Raw genomic sequence first — 18,225 nt, forward strand, 5'->3', positions numbered from 1 at the left:
GCGATACTGACGAGTGTCCTCCTCTCAATCGACAAGAAATTGTCGATTACACTTGATTTGCTTCGCCAGGAAATTGCCGAACTCAGAAAGAGCTTGGAATTCACACAACAACAGGTCAAGGAGCTAAGATTAGATAATACTGCGCTCCGATCAAACGTCAACGTCATCAGAACCAGAAACACTTTGACTGGAATATAAACTCATGAAAGAAACTACGCTGGACATTCAATCAAGAAGCATGCGCGACAATCTAATTTTCTCAGGCATTCCAGAAAATCGTCCGGAAGACCCCGAGGTGCAGAATACAAAGTTTAAGATACCCGCACTCAAGATACAGCAAGATACAGTCGACGAGATTACTTTTCACCGTGTTCACCGATTGGGAAATTGTTTGAAATTAATGATAAGTTCCCCAAGGAAATCAACGAGAGGGTTAAAATCTTGTACCCGTTGATGAAGAATCACCGCGACAAGGGCAAACGAGCGTGGCTAGTTGTCGATAAACTATATGTCAACGGCCAACTGTTTCGTGATGTCAACGTCACGCCCTGGCTCTTCTAGATAAGTACTTCTTTTGATCTGTTGTCGTTATGAATTGTCAAAAGTGTCCGTTGTCAAAAGTATTTTGTTTCATTCTTTCCATTTTTGCTTAGAGAAACAAACAAAAACAAAAAAACGGAATCACGCATGAATCCTCACTCCTATCTGTCGGCTTTCCTGCTCTGCTTGTTTCCACACACACTAAACACACGTCGCTCAAAACTGTTCTTGCGCAATACAAACAACCACCACACACCATTTTATCCCTTTGTCACTGTTTGTTTTTTATCTTCACTGTGTTTTCATTACCCTTCTATGTACCTTGGTTTTGTTGTACTTAAATATAGCCTCTCTAGCACCCTCTCTATATAACATCTTTCTCAAGAATAGACTTTTTCTTTCAAACAATTTGGCAGCTCAAAGAATTACCCCGAAAATACATACAATCATCATCAGGGACCATGCACCAATATCTCTCAATCTAAAAGTTGAATCAAGTTTGGGACCCCCACCAACATGGCGCTTCAACACGTCCCTATTGAAGGACCCGGATTTTGATTCTTTCGTGAGGAAGGAATGGGATGGGTTTCTGAAATTCAATGACTCCCCAACCATCTCTGGTCTGGGAAACCGGGAAGGCTGTATTGAGAGGTCCAATCATATCATACTCTTCGTATATAAAAAAAAAAAAAAAAAAAAAACAAGAACAAAAATTGGAAAATGAAACTGAGGAAAAAATTAAACACCTCACAGAAGAATATGCAATTAATTTGACAGATACGCTTAGAAACCAACTTCAAAAGGCAAAACATCAATTAGACGTTATCTTATCCAAAAGAACAGATTTTCTACAACAACAGTTAAGAAAATTCCTTGAGAACCAAATTCAGCGCAATAAAGAAAAGTAATTAATTACAGCTTTTGATCAAGTTAACTTGGCTTTCCTGTGTGCAGGAGTTCGTAAATTTGGCTTTGGAGATTCATTTATACATTGGATAGCAACATTATACAATTCGCCGAAAGCGACAATCGCCACAAATTTATTTTCAATGATTCCATTTAAGACCCCATTTAAATGGTTTCAAACCTTAGATTCTGCTGTAATACATTTGTATTTAAAAAAAATAAGAAAAATAGAATTAGTCTGTCCACTCTTCAGAAAAGTAAACAGGAGGGAAGCCTAAATGCTCCCAACTTTAAACACTATTATTTGGCTAACCAATTGCAATACCTCATCAAATGGTTGCACCACAATGAGGAGTATGATTCTTGGCTAGAATTGGAACAAATAGACTGCAACAACATCAAACTCCCAAATTCCCATTTATTTCCACAAGTCTTAAATGCCATTCATGCTTCAAGAACCCAATAATTGCATCCACCTTAATGGCTTGGTGGGAAAGTTTAGAATCTACAGGATTTCAATTAGCTCCCAATCTGTTATCATCCGGATTTCTAAATTAATAATATACCCCTATATATGCACGCAATGCACCAAAAATACCCCAGACACCTATTTTCATGCTATTTGGGAATGCACATCAATTCAATGCTTTTGGTCTTCTGGTACACAAAAACTCTTACATTTTGAATTTCAGGATTCCACATTCACCAAGATTGTGCATACTTGGCGACTTAAGCAATCGATCTCCCTAATAAATATTCTCAATCATTACTTGTTGCATTAGCTACCGCTAAGAAAACAATTATATTAAACTGGAAAACCAAACACGCTATTAACATCAATCAGTGGCTAAATCTCATCAGAGAATATATTGAGTTAGAAAAAATATCAGGAGAACGAAAAAAATCTATTACATATATTCGTAGATAGCTGGTCACCTTTCCTCAACATGCTAAATCTAAGACTCTTGATTCCTTTGCCTGGGTAGGGTGTCATTTGACAATAACAAGACTATCTTCGTAAGTGTGAAAGTAAACTTTTGAATTTTGTATTCTTTATTTGTTGTCGAGGTTGTTGTTGTTTTATTATTATTATTATATTTTTTTATTTATTTTTCTTTCCCCACACATTTTAGATCGGTATGCATGGTGAGAGGACACATGCATGGAGTGGGGATCTTCTTCTTTTCTCCCTGTGTTTGCGGTTGCGGCGTTTGGGGGGGGGGCGGGACTTTCTTCACTCCTTCCCGATCTTGGGGGTGTGGGGTGCAGGCCCCGGGAGTCATGCCAAGAGAAATGTAAAAAAACACCACCCACCCTATTACTATGGTTACCAGGTCCCTGACTGGCAACCATTATCCCTGTACCATGATTGTATGTGGTGGGGTGTAGTGCATTAAAATTGGAGAAACTGGTTTGGGGTGAGGTGAGACGGTCACAGGGCAATACTGACCCGCAACCGTAAACCCCACCCAGGCCAACCAGCACCCCAAGGATGTGCGAATGTATGTAGTGCGTTAAAAATTCACGGGAGAAAGACATGGCGGGCCAAAGAGCACCTGGCCGAGTGTCCTCCCCAGCCCGACCCTGCCCAACCCCCACAGACGGGTGTATGATGCATTAAAACTGGAGGACCGGCAGAGCAGTGAAGGCAAGGGGAGGGCGACCAGACCGGAAACCAACACAGATGTGCCACCACCCGGCCCGGTGTCCGACCCACCATACCTGGTGCCAGTCCCCCAGGGCACCCTGAATGAGATATGAGTGTGCCCAATGTGCGGAGTATGTACAGTATGAGTACTAAAAATCTGCAGAATGTGTGAAGTAAGGGGCTGGACTCCTGCGGGCATTTTATGTATATCATCATATATTCCGTATCATCGCCACGCCATTTTTATTTCTCTGAGGTATTGTAAATTCTGGAAGAATGTCCCTGCTCTTTGTGAATTCAACATTCCCTCAGCATGGCCAGCAATTTTCATTCTTTTCACTAAGACCTGACTTGAAATTAGCAGCATTATCAAAAGTGCCCACTGACATAATGGTTGTCAGAACAACAGGAGCCATGACGACCGACGGGCAGCATGACTAAAATATTAACTGGGAGTCATTGAAAGACATGTAGGGGTAAGTGATACCCCCAAAGGTATTATGCTTACCTGTCAAATCCTATCCATGTGTACTTGTCACTGTACAGCCTACACTCACATTCACGCACATATTAGCTAGATTTTCCATGCACCATTCTGATAATCGTGAGTTGGCCAGATGGGCGAAAAGAGCAACACTTGCAGAAATGTGTTGACATTGTCCAAATGTCCCACATGCCTCGTCTGCACAGACTGCATTTGACACCTGTCTCTCTTCATCCTGCCTCTTAGTCACCTGATGTTCCCTGTTAGCTCTGCACAGTATAGAATATTAAATTTACCAAGACTTTCTTCAACTGTACTGAATGAACCCTGAGGCGGCTTCTAACTACCATGTTCCCATTATGTAGCTAAGGGCACCTCTTCCAGAAAACATTCTGTTGTTCTTTTAAAAAAAAAAAAAAAAAAAAAAGAAAATAAATTGTCCCGTATTTAATATATTCCAGAAAATACAATTCATAGCATCAGTCAAATACTGTATTACATTCCAATCAGAATCGAAATAGGCAGACTAACTTCATGTCTACCTGTACAACATGTCCAATTTGTTATTTACAGTAAATTGTATTGAACTATTTCCCATAAAACCTGTAATAAATATGTACAGCAGGTCCTCACTGTTAGGTTACAGCATGCAAGTCAAATCTTGTAATACTTACGGTCATTAGTACAGTTGTAATCAGGGATCAAATAGACTTCTTAAAAGTGTTCACAACAGCAAGATCAGAGGAGAGAAATGCAGCTGGAGAAGGAGAAGTCATTTCATATAGGGATTCATTCTTGTACGCATTTTTCAAACCGTTCTGAGTCAGATTCTTTAACACACCGTTGCTAAAAGAGGTCCAAATAAGTTCAGCCCAACTGGTGCTCTTTTGGCTGAAGTTGCAAAGTCTCCCTCTGCCTTTCTAAGGCTATGCTCACATGGAATGAAATAAAAATGTTGACTATATTCTAAACAAAATAGTACTGGGATAGGTTGTTAACATAAGCAGAATATTCCATTAAAATGTTGTTTATATTTTAGTGGAAAGCCTAAGTGTGAAGTCAAGGCCCACTTTACACCACCCCATTCCCTCCAGGAGTTCATAATGTCCATTTCTATTAAAACTAAATACACTACTAACTCCACTACAGCACAGAAGTGCTCACTCTGTTCATATAATCTTGAACTTGTAAATTACGTGGTGCCTTGAGATACCAGTGACCCAATTTATGTGTTTTTCAAGATAAGAGCTGTAGTTGGGCCAATTTTAGACTTTTCTCATTTATCCATACATACTCCAAGGCAGTTTAAAGTTACTGTGAGCCTGCAGTGGGATAATTTGAAGGGTATTGAGGGGAAAGAGTGGAAAGCAAATCACCTGCACAAAGCAGAGGGAGGCTGGGACGTACAGCTGCTTCAATTTCAATGTTGCTTCCAGAACATGAGAGCATGTTGAGGGATAAAAAGAGTACAGTGTTGGACTATAAAAACAAGATGGGGAAAAGAAGATGGCGCCTAACCGAGTGGTCCTCTCGGTGACGTGCTCGCTAGTACTGTCTATGTTCTTGTCCTTTTTGTTTGTCTTTGGAGACATTACACAACATACTTACACAAGGGAAGACTTGCTAAACATTAGGGAGTCTACTCCAGATTTTCTTTCACCAACTTTCACAAATCCACACAGTTTTTTCTCTGAGTTACTCACCGGCGGAGCGGCTGCGTTCTGTGGAGCATTGAAGAAGCTTAGACAAACACTGCAATGCAAACGCTGGCTGACAAAGTAAACAAACTTGAAAAAAAAAAACACCCAGATTAACCCCTCATTATTCTTGGAGACTTTAACAAAGAAAAACTCAACCGCAAACTCCCTATATACAAACAGCACATTGACTGTCTCACCAGGGAAAACAACATTCTGGACCACTGTTATACCACGCCGAAGGACTCGTACCGTGCTATTCCCCATGCAGCTTTGGGTTCGTCTGATCACTGTTTAATTCACTTAATACCAACATACAGGCACAAACTTAAATGTGCAAAGTCAGTGGTGAAATAGTGAAGAAGTGGACCAATGAAGCTAAGATGGAACTTCAAGACTGTTTAGAATACAGAGATTGGAGTGTCTTTGCAACTTCAACTGGCAGCTTGGATAAATATATGGACACTATTATAGCCATAGCCTACTTGAGCGTCTGTGGACATGTGTGTGTACCAACAAATACATTTCGCATGTCCACTAACAACAAGCAGTGGTTCACTGCCAAACTTTGCCAACTTTGCCAGGCTGAAGAGGACACCTAGTGAGGTGGGACAGAAACCATTTTACAAAGGAAATTAACATCGCAAAGAGAAATTATGCAGAAAAGATGGAAAACCAGTTTACTGCTAACGACTGCGTCAGTATGGCGTGGATTAGAATCGCTAACCAACTACAAGCGACCATCCCCCCATGCAGAGAACAATAAAGGACTAGCTGGTGACTGACATGTAAAAGTGTTTCGTGTTTTGTTCATTTGTTTTCTGAAATCTAAAAGTGTTTTGTAAATTTGTTTTGTCATTATGTAAAAGTGTTTCACAATTTGTTATATAGTTTTGCACTTGCAGGCCACCATACAAAACCACAGCAGAAGTGATTACGGACTGTTCAATTGTGTAAACTGCCAACATAATGTATGTTGCACTTGTGTTGTCAAGCATGAATAATAAAGAATAATTGTCAGAGAATATACAAGTGAGGACATAATCGTGTTGAACCAGAAAAAAAAAGGAGCCACCAGCTCCTCCGACCTTGGATATTCATTCATCAACTGTGTAGTTATACATTCAGTTCAACATCATCGACAGCTCATTACATTGGTACCTTGATTTATAAATTTGTCTAGCACTGTAATTTATCATGCACACCCATGTATAATATGCACCCCCAAAGTGGACCTCAAAATTCTGGAAAACCCCTTCTACCTATGTATAATGCATTTTTACAATGCATGATTTTGCTTGTACCCATATGATCATAACATGAAGTATTATCTGTATTTTGTTAGTTTTTTCAAATAATTATTCTGAAGTTAATCACTTTATTTGAACAGGTAATACTTTTTTATTTACTTGCTCTTATTCTGAAATTCACAGCCCTACTTGTATTTAGTGAATGAGAAAAGACACAGTTGCGCTCATATGTTTGATGACCCAGGCAGAATTTGTAAGATGGGTACAATTCTTTAAAGAAAACATGAAGAACCAGGGGAAGCACATTTAATTTTATTTTAATGGGATTCAAATTAAACGGTCAAGCATTTCAGAAAAGCATTATCGTTAAAGAAAACACAACCATAAAGACATTAATGATGGTTGTTGTTCAGTCATCAGTCATATTAAAAAATAAAAAATAAAAAAAAAACAGTACTTCACAAATTCTGCCAGGGTATGTAAACTTATGAGCACAACTGTACATATATGCAGCCTTATTGGAATGAAAGTGTAGGCTACATCTTTTTTATAACCATTAGGTGGCGGTGGCATATTGGAATGAAAGTGTACACCTTTCTCAAACCTCTAGGTGGCGGTGGCATTTTGGAGTGAAAGTGTACTGCTTTTTCAAAACCACTAGATGGGGGCATACATTTATAAAATGTGAAAGGTTTTTTTATTTCATTTGCCCCTATACCTATGTATATTGCGCACTATTGACCTTTGACAATTTTGGGGGGGGGGAAATGCACATCATAGACAAGAAATTACAAATTTATATTTCCCATTGAAATGAGTTGAAATGCCATTTGTCCATTCCAGCCAACGCCCCCACCCCAAAAAAACACTACAATTTATTTTTATTACGGGGGGCGGGGGGTGGAGGGTTCTTATTGCATTGTATAAAAAAAAATTATAAAAGAGAATTTAAAGAAAACAGTGACTGTTTGTCCCATTCAATAAACTGCTGAAAGTGCATCAACAAATGTGGCTGTCGGTTTTTGTTTTTGTTTTTACTTTAATTGAGAGACAGCGTATCTCAAGCTCACCCGTAACTCAAATTGTGGCTAGCAAAAAAACCAAAACAAAAATAAAAAATGACTAAGCGACGGCTCATAACTCAAAAGCTTTTAACTTGGGGAACTCGTACTGTAAATCAAGGTACCACTGTATTTTGACATAGTGCTGTAAATGACATATAGCAGAATTTGTGGGGGGGTGTAAGTGACATGTACTTCATGTCACACAGTCAAGGCGACGTCACTCTCTGTCATTAAAGCTTCAGATACAAATCTCCTCATAAGATGATGTCACATCGAATCAAGCTAAGAGGTCCTCGATGGTCCTCTCTGAAACTTTGACGGCAGGAGCTTTATGGCATAATACAAGAAAGCAAAAGTCCTGAATCTCGAGACAAATGTACATGGCAGATCAAAGGTAAATATTCTTCACTGTATGTAATTGAATTGGTGTTCATTGTTCCATTGTTCACATTTCACTCTTTGAGTGTTAACTACAGTAGAAATAACAAAGCTAAGGCCCTGCATCTTCCATTAACGTCCTCAGCAAGCAGAACAAAATCATTTATTTGTAATTATCAAAAGAATAGTTGTATGTTTCACTGTAATTTATCTTGTATGTGAAACAGATGTTGCGTTCATTTGTACTACGCTGCGAATTGACAAATGCTGCTTTTCCACCACACAGTATTGTTCTGGTTGGCTCTTCTCGACTTAGTTTAGTATCAGCAATGCATCATGCTAAAATCAACAGGGAACAATATTTACGTATTGGGTTGTGGCTGTTGGCCAAAGCAATTTTATTCAAGAGGAACTCGAGGGCTGCAAAAAAGTCTGGCTGCAACAAAGTGGAGACTGTGGAATACAATACTGCAGCATCTTGAGGTCAGGCACAACCACAGGGTAGGTTAACATTAGCATGAGTGAGTGACCAACGGTGGTATATTATACATACTGGAACACCAGCTTATAATGTACTAGAAATAATATCTGATCATACGTCCTTTTGCCAATGGGTAAGTGTCAATAACACAAAGGCTAGTTCCAAGCTGATTAGGTATACCATGTTGTGGAAAAGGTATTAGTGTACTTGCAAGACACATTATCCACTCATTATTAGATTCTTATGCAATAAAGAATTGGACTCATTTGCAAACATCCTGAACAAACAACATAGTATTTCATGGCCCAAATGCCAGATTTTATGACAATGTTCATCCAGAACCACAGTGGATCCACCGTCAACAATATTGTAATTGATTTCGATGTTACAGTTTTTGCTTTATGATAGATATTATATACAGTCGACAGAATGTTAAGTGTGCCATGAGTTATGGAAATGTTTATAAAACATCTCTGCAATGACTGAGGAGAGTCATCAGGACAGAAGTACTGTAAGTCACTCCTCACGAAGCATCAGCTGCCCATGTAAGTGACCCAGTAAGTTTAAAGTTCGAATAAACAACCCCAACAAAAATATTGAAAATTCGACACACCACAAAAAAGAGTAACGTTAACAAGCCGGACAATGAATGAATGGAAAATAAAAATCACAAAGTATGTCAAATCGGGCTTCAAAATGGTCAAGAATTGAGACATTCGTTGAGCTTCCAGACACTGGCTGGGTGCTCTGAAAATCCCGCCACCCCGATACTATCAGCTCGCACTCAAAAACGTTCGTCCATGTTCCATCACACCATCACGGCTCCTCTGTAGGGAGAGGAGCGATACACAGCACATGCTTTCACGGGCCGCAGCGAGTCATTCCGCCCCTTTGTTTCAGCATGACGTTAATCAATGGAGGGAACCGTCAGCCGTGATGCATTGCGAGGAGGTGGGGTGGGGGGGGGATCATCCATGGTGTGCGCGTTGCGGGTTGCAGCCTTACAGCCAGATGACTTTTTTCCCCCCTCCTTTTTCTCGCCCATGACCCGAGTGACTGATGACTGAAAGCCCTTCACCGTTGCACTGGACCTTTGCCGTGTACTCTAACAGCTGCTGGGCTAGCGTGGGCCTGCGAATTCTCTGCGGTGCGCCACTGCCTTGCAACGCGCGTGGGGACAGACGGCAGCGACATTGTAGCCCAAATAACACCAAATACATTACACTTCAGGGAAGATGTGTTTTTTCAAGTTGTGGGCATAGTTTGATGGTTAACTGCATGCTATACTGCTAGAATTGGGTCCATTATGAATTAGTAAATGGCAATTCTGCATGGAATAAGGGCGCTTGGTGTTTATAAAAAATGGTAATTCTGCATGGAATAAGGGCGCTTGGTGTTTATAAAATGGGGGAGAGCTTCCTGCTCGAAAGTATACCCCAAACCTCTTGATGTCGTGAGGGTAGTTTTTAGCCCCGCCCACAAAATTAGGAACATTTCGAACATGAAAAAGTGTTTCAAGCCATATCTCAACAATCCAGTACGATATTGTTCTCAGTCTTTCCTCGTTTTTAACACTTATCTTCAAACACATTATTTGTATTAAGAAACAAAACAAGGATATACACTTTAAAAAATTGTGCCTCTAGCACTTTTTGAGATTTTCATTTACTTGAAAAGTGCTATGTAAATTGAATGTATTGATATCATTAATCATCCTCATCCTCATCATAAATCTCTGGTAGAAATGAGACTTAGATGTGTCCCACAGCTGGTACTGGGCAGATACAACTAAAGGGATTCAATACATTAATGCAGGAGTTCTCAAACGTTTTACACCAAGTACCACCTTGAAAAATATTTAGCTCTCCAAGTATCACCATAATGACCAACCTTAATATACGGTAGCTAGTAGTCTCGTAGTAAACCCAAGTGTTCATCAAAAATAGGCACAGGTTTCCTACATAAAATATATATTTAATATTATTGTCAGACGCTGCAGAGTGCACAGTGTGAAAATTAACACTGCTCAAATCTAGGAAAATAAAAACTATACTTCAATAATGACTCAATTCATATGTATTGCAATTGCACAAAAAAGTGAAATAAATATTGTACTTGAATACATTTTTAAAAGCAAACCACTGTAAATGCAAATGTGTTTTACTGAAACGTTAAATGCAACTCAACTGTACTTAACAAGTGTAATGTGCTGGATTTTAAAAAAAAAATAATTAAGCCACTGTAACATGCACAGTTTGAACATTTAATCCACTGATTCTTTCGCATACCGCCAGATCGTACCCTCGCACCCTAGTGGTACTTTTACCTCACTTTAAAAACCACAGTATTAATAAACTCAAAGTTCAGCGGGGTAATCACTCCCTTGTCTTGTGTCACAACTTTCTGCTCCCATCTGCTTATTGATTAATAAAGTAACTAAGACCTTAATGGGGAAAAAAAAGCTATTTGTGTCTGCCTATTTTAAGACTCAAATAACTCAAACATGTTCCGACTGTGTGTCTGTTTGTGTGTGTCTGCCAGAGAAACTTGAGCGGAAAGCAGTAGTTTTTGCATTATCCTGCTGACTGGCAGAAAGGCCGGTTATTGTGATTTGGGTGATAACAAGGGTTTGTTCCTCGTCTGATGAGAATTTACAGATTTAATGCTTAATGCGGTTACCACGGCTAAAATAACTTAACGACCACGCTCCCTGAAAGACATAATGACAAATAGTATAATAATGGGAAGAAATTACATAATAGAATAATGTGTATGTTGAACACAAACTACTGGGCAATGGACAAAGGAGTCTTCATTTGACTAACTACTGTAATACGAGGCAAACCGCAATACCAGTGAGGCATTAACCTTCACTACATATGGACTTGCAATTCAAACCCAAGTTTTCATCAGACCACGTGAAGCTATATAAATTCCATATATATCCGTTTTCCGTTCTTCAATCAGATTACCACATTATATCAACAATGTAAAGCACGGTATGCTTTTGCAGACCTGTAGGCATTGCTGTTGCTGTTGATGGGTTGTACAAGGGCGCGCTTTATAGTCAGGCATAATGCTTGAGTAGTGCAGGGCAGAGCAAAGTGCCAGTAAAAATGAATAGCTTTAGCCTGCTTTTGCTCCTAGAAAAAGAACATATCAAAACTTGGGAGCTGGGGAATGGATGAATAATAAGTCATGTATTTCACCCCCCCTCCTTACCTAAGCTTGCAGATGTCTTCTGGCACCCCGGGGACGCGCACACCTCCGGAGGTCCATCACAATCCGGGCGCAGTCCGAAGCGCGCAACCAGGACACGTCGTCACCGAGTGCAGCAGAAGAGAAAGGAAGAAAGAAAGGAAAGAAGAAAGAAAACGAAAGAAAGAGAGAAAGCGAGAAAAGAAAGAAAGAAAGCGAGAGAAGAAAGAAAGACACAAAGAAAGAAAAAGGGAGAGAAAGAGAGAGAAAGAACTCAAGAACTCAAGAAATCAGGAAATAAAATAAGAAAGAAGGAAAGAATGGAAAAAGGAAACTGAAATGACTGACCTGTGTTGTTAATAAATTAACTCTTCTACGCTTTTTCGTAGTGTCTAGAAATGACTTTTGTGTGAATGAAGTCTCGCTATTGTTGCAGAGCATGCAGTGCGTCCTGGCGCTTTGCACTCGAACACATCATACCTGTCTGTCAGACCAGACAAGACATGGAAGGTGATTCCCGGTTAAATCTTTCAAAATAAAAGATAAATACGATATTTATTATAGCAGCCAAGGCCTGTACAGCAATTTCAGGTTAGAGCTTTCAAAATAAAATTCGTTCGTTCCGAACAACTACGGCAATGAAAAGGACACTGCATGACAGTTCTGCACATATAAGTTCCATTTAGTGCAGCTTCTACAAATGACTCAAATCATTAACGAAGATATAGTGCAGTCAGTTAAACTATTTTACACTTTGGTTTGTTTCTAAATGTGAGTTGTGATAATTATAAAAATGGCTACACTTTTAACACTACAAAGGATATTTGGAGGTTAAAAGTTTTATTTTATATAACAATGTTTTGAAACTGAAGCTAATTACTTCACATTTGCCGTAGACCTAAAAAAAAAATTTTTTTTTAAATCTGTCGACAACAGATCAACAGAACCACTTAAGATAGATTGAAGTGAAAATGATAACATATAATATATATTAAATTGCAAATCATTTGCCTGGAGTGATTGCAAGGCAAATAACCCATTGATGTCGTTAAACTCACCTTCAGCCTTCTCTTTAGCAGATAAAGTGCGTGATCTATAAGAGTTTTAAGTCTGCCACTGACTTGGTCATAATACAGTATGTTAACATAACTGAGTGCTTTTTTTATTTCTATCGACATATCAAGACAGCAATACCGAAGAACAAAGTTCCAGATATACACTATCCAGACATTTACAACTACCTCATTTATTTGAATATTGCAAATAGCATTGGTGAGAGTGGACATCCTTGTCTGGTTCTTCTTTGTAAAGTAAAACTGTGATATAATCCTATTTGCGGTGACTAATGTTGCTATCCAATGTATAAATGGGTCTCCAAAGCCAAATTTGCAAAGTACTGCAAACAGGAAAGCCCAGTTAACTTTATCGAAAGCTTTCTCTGCGACAAGTGACATGATGATTGCATTTAGATTTTGACGCTGTGACATGCTGATTAAATTTAAGAGACGTCTGACATTATTTGTGGAACTTCTACCTTTACTGAAGCCTGTCTGGTCATAGACGATTATCGACGGGAGTACCTTTTCAAGTCTTTTGAGATTATCTTGATATCTACATTAATCAGTGATAAGGATAATTAGCCGGGAGAGTGGGGTGTTTTCCCGACTTTCGTAATAATTTAATTGAAGCTGTATTCATATTGCTACTTACTTGACCTTTATCGTTTATCTCCTTGACTGTTCTGAAAAATAGAGGTGCTTGTATTGGCCAGAAATGTTGAATGAATTCAACGGAGATTCCGTCCGGGCCAGGCGCTCGTCCCGATTGCATATTTTTTTAATGCATTGCGTAATTCTGTGATGGTCAATGGAACATCAAGACTCACTTTCATTTCTGTATTTAATTGAGGAATGTTTAGATCCTTAATAAAAGTTTAAATTTATTTTTGGTCTGGGTTGTTCGAATATGCGTACAAGCTGCTATAATAATTGTAAAATATTTCATTTATTTCTAGCGGTGACTGTGTACATTTTCCATTTGAATCTTGAATGGCTGTAATTAATTACTTTTCTCGAAGAAAGCCATTGACATTAAGTGTGACATAAATGGGTGCGTGTACAGTCATTTTAAATAGACTGGGTACTATGTATTCTTTGTTGTTGTTTTTTGACAGTTTTAAGGAGATTTTTTTTGGTATTGTGTTGACAAATGTTATTTAGAGAGGGTGATAAAGATGCTATATTTAAGTACAGCAAAGACAGGGTACATCGAAGGGCAGCGAACAAGCACTGAACATAGAGAACAAACATTAGTGACAAGGGGATAATATGATGTGTGGTGGTTGTGCACAAGAAGAGTCTTGAGCGACGTGTGTTTTGTGTGTGTCTTGCGAAGCAAGTCAAGTGTAATTGACAATTTCTTGTCGATTGAGAGGAGGACACTAGTCTGTGTCTCTGTCAAATCAAGTAAATCCTCAGTTGAAGTGGCAGAATCCGGCTTTTTTCTCTTCAGCGGCAACTCGACGCGGGGGCTGGCATCCTCCATGACAGACGAGTTGGTGTTGACATACCTGTGCGAATCTCAAGAGAAAAGAACGAAGTGTCCATCCGCCACTGAAAAAGGAAAAAGAAAATTTGTTGTCTTGTATTAGCTGATTTTCCAAGTGTAGAGTCTTCAATGAACCTACCATGCATGTTTTTGGGATGTGGGAGGAAACCGGAGTGCCCGGAGAAAACCCACGCAGGCACGGGGAGAACATACAAACTCCACACAGCCTGGGCCGGGGATTGAACCCCGGTCCTCAGAACTGTGAGGCAGATGTGCTAACCAGTCGCCTCACAGACAAATATCACATCAAATTACATGGAAGATGTCCCCTTACTGAGTTACATTGTACTCATATAGGTGACACGGTGATATCACGTCTGCCTTAGAGTCATGGGCGTAATTTACAGGGGGGGGGGGGGGGGGGGGGGGTTGGTTTATAATAAAGGCACATTAAATGCTGCAGAACCAGACATAAACTCTATTAATGTTCACATTATTACAACTATTTATGGAATTAGTTGATGAATTTACATAAAACAGCATTTTAAAAACTTAACAACGTTGCTATGGCTTCTGCGTAAATCTCTGATAGCAAGCCACAATGTTTTAACGATGACGTCATCTAAAGCAGCATATTATAATACTGTAAATGTCGTGTCCAATCACGTGTTCATTAAAAATGCGGCGCAGGTTTTATTCCGCAGAAAGTGTCTTTAATATTATGCACAGTTAGAACATTAGCACTGTCCTTAAATAAATAGAAAATAAAAAACTATACTTACTGATTCAAATCAAATGTATTGCGCGCTATAAATTTGACCTAAATAAACGTTTGAAAAAAACCATTCCTAAGTGATTAAATACAAAGATATTCTGCTTAAAGGTTAAATAGAACTGAATTGTACTTACCAAAAGTACTAAACTGTATTTAAAAATTAAAATAACAGTAAAAAAGTTGAAAACGCTGTAACAACGTGCAGTTTGAACCTTTACCACTAGAGGGAACCCGCACCATACCACACTTTGAGAACCACTCCTCTATGTTGTTGTTTTATACAAAAATTCTTGTACATGTGACCCTCATAGTATACTATTTCAAAAATAGCTGAACCAGTAAAATCATAGCTGAAATAATATAAATAACAATAAGTTGCTGTTCTCCTTTGTTTAATTGCAAATAAATTGAAGTACATCAAGAAATCTTTATATTCAATCACCTTAATTTTACCTGATTCCCTTAAAAGAAACAACGGCACTGTCCAGTATGCAGGTATTTATTCCACACTCACACTGGTTAAATTTTTGGCTAAAAAGTTACTGAATCTATTTCAAGTCACTGAATCATTTCGGATCGTATCATCCTAAATGAACCAATATCGTCCTTTAATGGAATCAGCAACCACGAATCGTGATACAAAGTGAATCATTACCCAAATGAATTCTTACACCCCTAAATAAAACATAAGATATTTTTTTTAAAACATGTTTAAAATCTTTTACCCGTGAAAGGTTATTTCCAATTCCGTTGTTGCGATTGGATAGAGTCGGGTGCAACCGTATCCTGTCCAATCCAACTTTATTTGTCAAGAACTGTCTAATGTGCTGAGGTTGTTTGCCGCTAGCACTAGCCGCTACGTCCACTGCGTTGTTCTGAGTCTTCTTGCGCTATTAGTCACATCTCTGTCGGGTCAATTATACATTATTCATTCACTCACTGTAGTAGTCTCGCCACTCTGCACTACTTGGATATCTGTTGTTGACCAATACTGGCCCCTCATGTGCTTGAGACGTATCTGCACAATTTGCACAATTGACATTGTTCTAGATTATCGCACTTCGAGTCACTTTGAACTGCATGGATTTCTTGAAGTCACTGCACCAGACTATTGTTCTATTAGTCATTTCAAACTGCTCTAAATTTCTAGAGTACTCAGCATCATTTGCACAATTGTCAAAAAGATAAAAATAAAAACAATTAAAAAGTATCGGCATTACCGCATTACTTGTAACCTTTTATTGCTCAGTGACTGTTTTTATGTTTTTACGTCTCAAAGGTATTCACTGTTGTCGTACTAGAGCGGCTCCAACTACCGGAGACAAATTCCTTGTGTCTTTTTGACATACTTGGCAAATAAAGATGATTCCTATTCTGATTCTGATTCTGCTTAGGCCACCGGGCATTTGTTTTGTTTTTCCAAAGTACAGTACGTCATTCCAAACCCAGCATGTACTCACACTGTTGCATTAAATAAAAACTGTCACTGTCTAAATACTTCAAGACCTACAGTAACTGACTTGTCTATCTGGACATAATAGGCTGGGCACTCATCAAAAAGCTAGCTGCGTCACAGAGGCAATTAACTCACTTCACTTGACAATAATTCACTGTTACCTTCAAAGTAGTATCACTTCCTGTAGTTTCTCACTCACTTTTAAACAGCTCTGCGGTTAGTGTATAGAATTACATATCAAAGACATTAATTAGTATAGAAACATTGCTTTCTGGTGTTTACATTGATTTTCCTTTTCAGATTATAACCTTAAATATTGCTGTATCATGCCTGTTGACGTGGTAAAGTTCGCTGTTATATTGCTCTGCTGGACAGCAGCCCAGACTTCTTTTAAATGATCATTCATTCTGAATATGTTGATAAAAGGGAAATGAGCATGTTCAGGAAGGTATATACACAGTATGTAATATATACTTATATATTCTTTGATTCTGCGTGTGCAAATGTGATGTACAGTAAATTGATCAATTTGTGTACGCACCACAGCTGGCACGGTTGTTTGTGACATACTGTACCGTGTCTTATATTTTCTGTGGCTTCCAACGCACATTTTATGAATTCTATCAACTATAAATGTTTCTTTGCTGTGCTATATTTATTCCTTACTGTTTTAAAAATATATGCAGTGAACCCCAATTCCAATGAAGTTGGGACGTTGTGTAACACATATAAAAACAGAATACAATGATTTGCAAATCCTTTTCAACCTATGCCCCCCGCCCCACCCCCCCCCAAAAAAAACAAAACAACAACAAAAAACAAAAAAAACAGCAAAGACCAGCAAGTTGCTCACCAGCATTTGCTGTTTTTGTGTGTGTGTGTTTTATGCCGATCTTGCTGGTGACCAGCAGGACAACAGCAGAAGTGAAAACAAAATAAACAGCTTTATTTTGCAGGGACTGCCATGCCCACTGGGAGAAACTTAGGACAGTCAGAGCCAGAATTCAAACTGCTGACCCTTTGGTTATTGGATGACCCACTCTACCAATTGGGCCACAGCCACCCTGGCAGACTATTATGCTGTTGCCCTTCTGGTAGCTGGTAACTGGTGTAACACAGGTCAGCAGGGCAACAGCAGCATGCTGGACTTGTTAAATGACTGTGGCTCGGTTGGGAGAGCAGGCCATTCAGTGACTGAAGAGTTAGTGGTTTAAAACCTGGCCCTTACTGTCTGTTGTTAAGCTATCCCTGTGCAAGATGTTGAGTTTTAGATTTCTCCCAGTGGGCCTGGCAGAATCTTGCATGGGAACCCCGCGAAATAAATCTGTTTTTGTTTTGTTTTCGCTGCCGGTCTTGCTGGTGTCAGGTCAGCAGCAACACCAGCAGCATGCTGTTGCCCTGCTGGTCACCAGCAAGACCAGCATGAAAACAAAACAAAAACAGCCTATGCTGGTGAGCACCGAGCTGGTCTATGCTGTTTTTGGAATATATATTCAATTAAATACACTACAAAGATAAGATATTTAATGTTCAAACCGATAAACTTTGTTTTTTTGCAAATATTTTGAATTTGATGCCTGCAGCACAATCCAAAAAAGCTGGGGCAGGGGCATGCTTACCACTGTATTACATAACCTTTCCTTTAAACGACACTCATTTAGCGTTTGGGAACTGCGGACACTAATTGTTGAAGCTTTTTAGTTGGAATTTCTTTCCCATTCTTGCTTGATTTACAGCTTCAGTTTCTCAACAGTCCAGAAATTGACACTTTCATACTAAGTCCATGTTAGAGAGTCACTCT

General features: G+C 39.0%; 1 protein-coding gene across 3 annotated transcripts in view; it reads right to left on the minus strand.

Moving 5' to 3' along the window:
- gcgrb (glucagon receptor b) overlaps positions 1-12,099 on the minus strand; it is a 41,037-nt gene extending 28,938 nt beyond the window's left edge. For 2 of the 3 annotated variants that reach the window (XM_061680581.1, XM_061680580.1), the window contains exon 1: positions 11,995-12,099. The gene's annotated coding sequence lies outside the window, so the exon portion shown is untranslated. Of the gene's footprint in view, positions 1-11,670 lie in introns of all 3 variants that reach the window. The other variant, XM_061680579.1, reaches the window with a different exon arrangement.
- Positions 12,100-18,225: the final 6,126 nt, after the last annotated feature.

The sequence above is a fragment of the Phycodurus eques genome, chromosome 6 (assembly GCF_024500275.1).
Source record: "Phycodurus eques isolate BA_2022a chromosome 6, UOR_Pequ_1.1, whole genome shotgun sequence".
Lineage (NCBI taxonomy): Eukaryota > Metazoa > Chordata > Actinopteri > Syngnathiformes > Syngnathidae > Phycodurus > Phycodurus eques.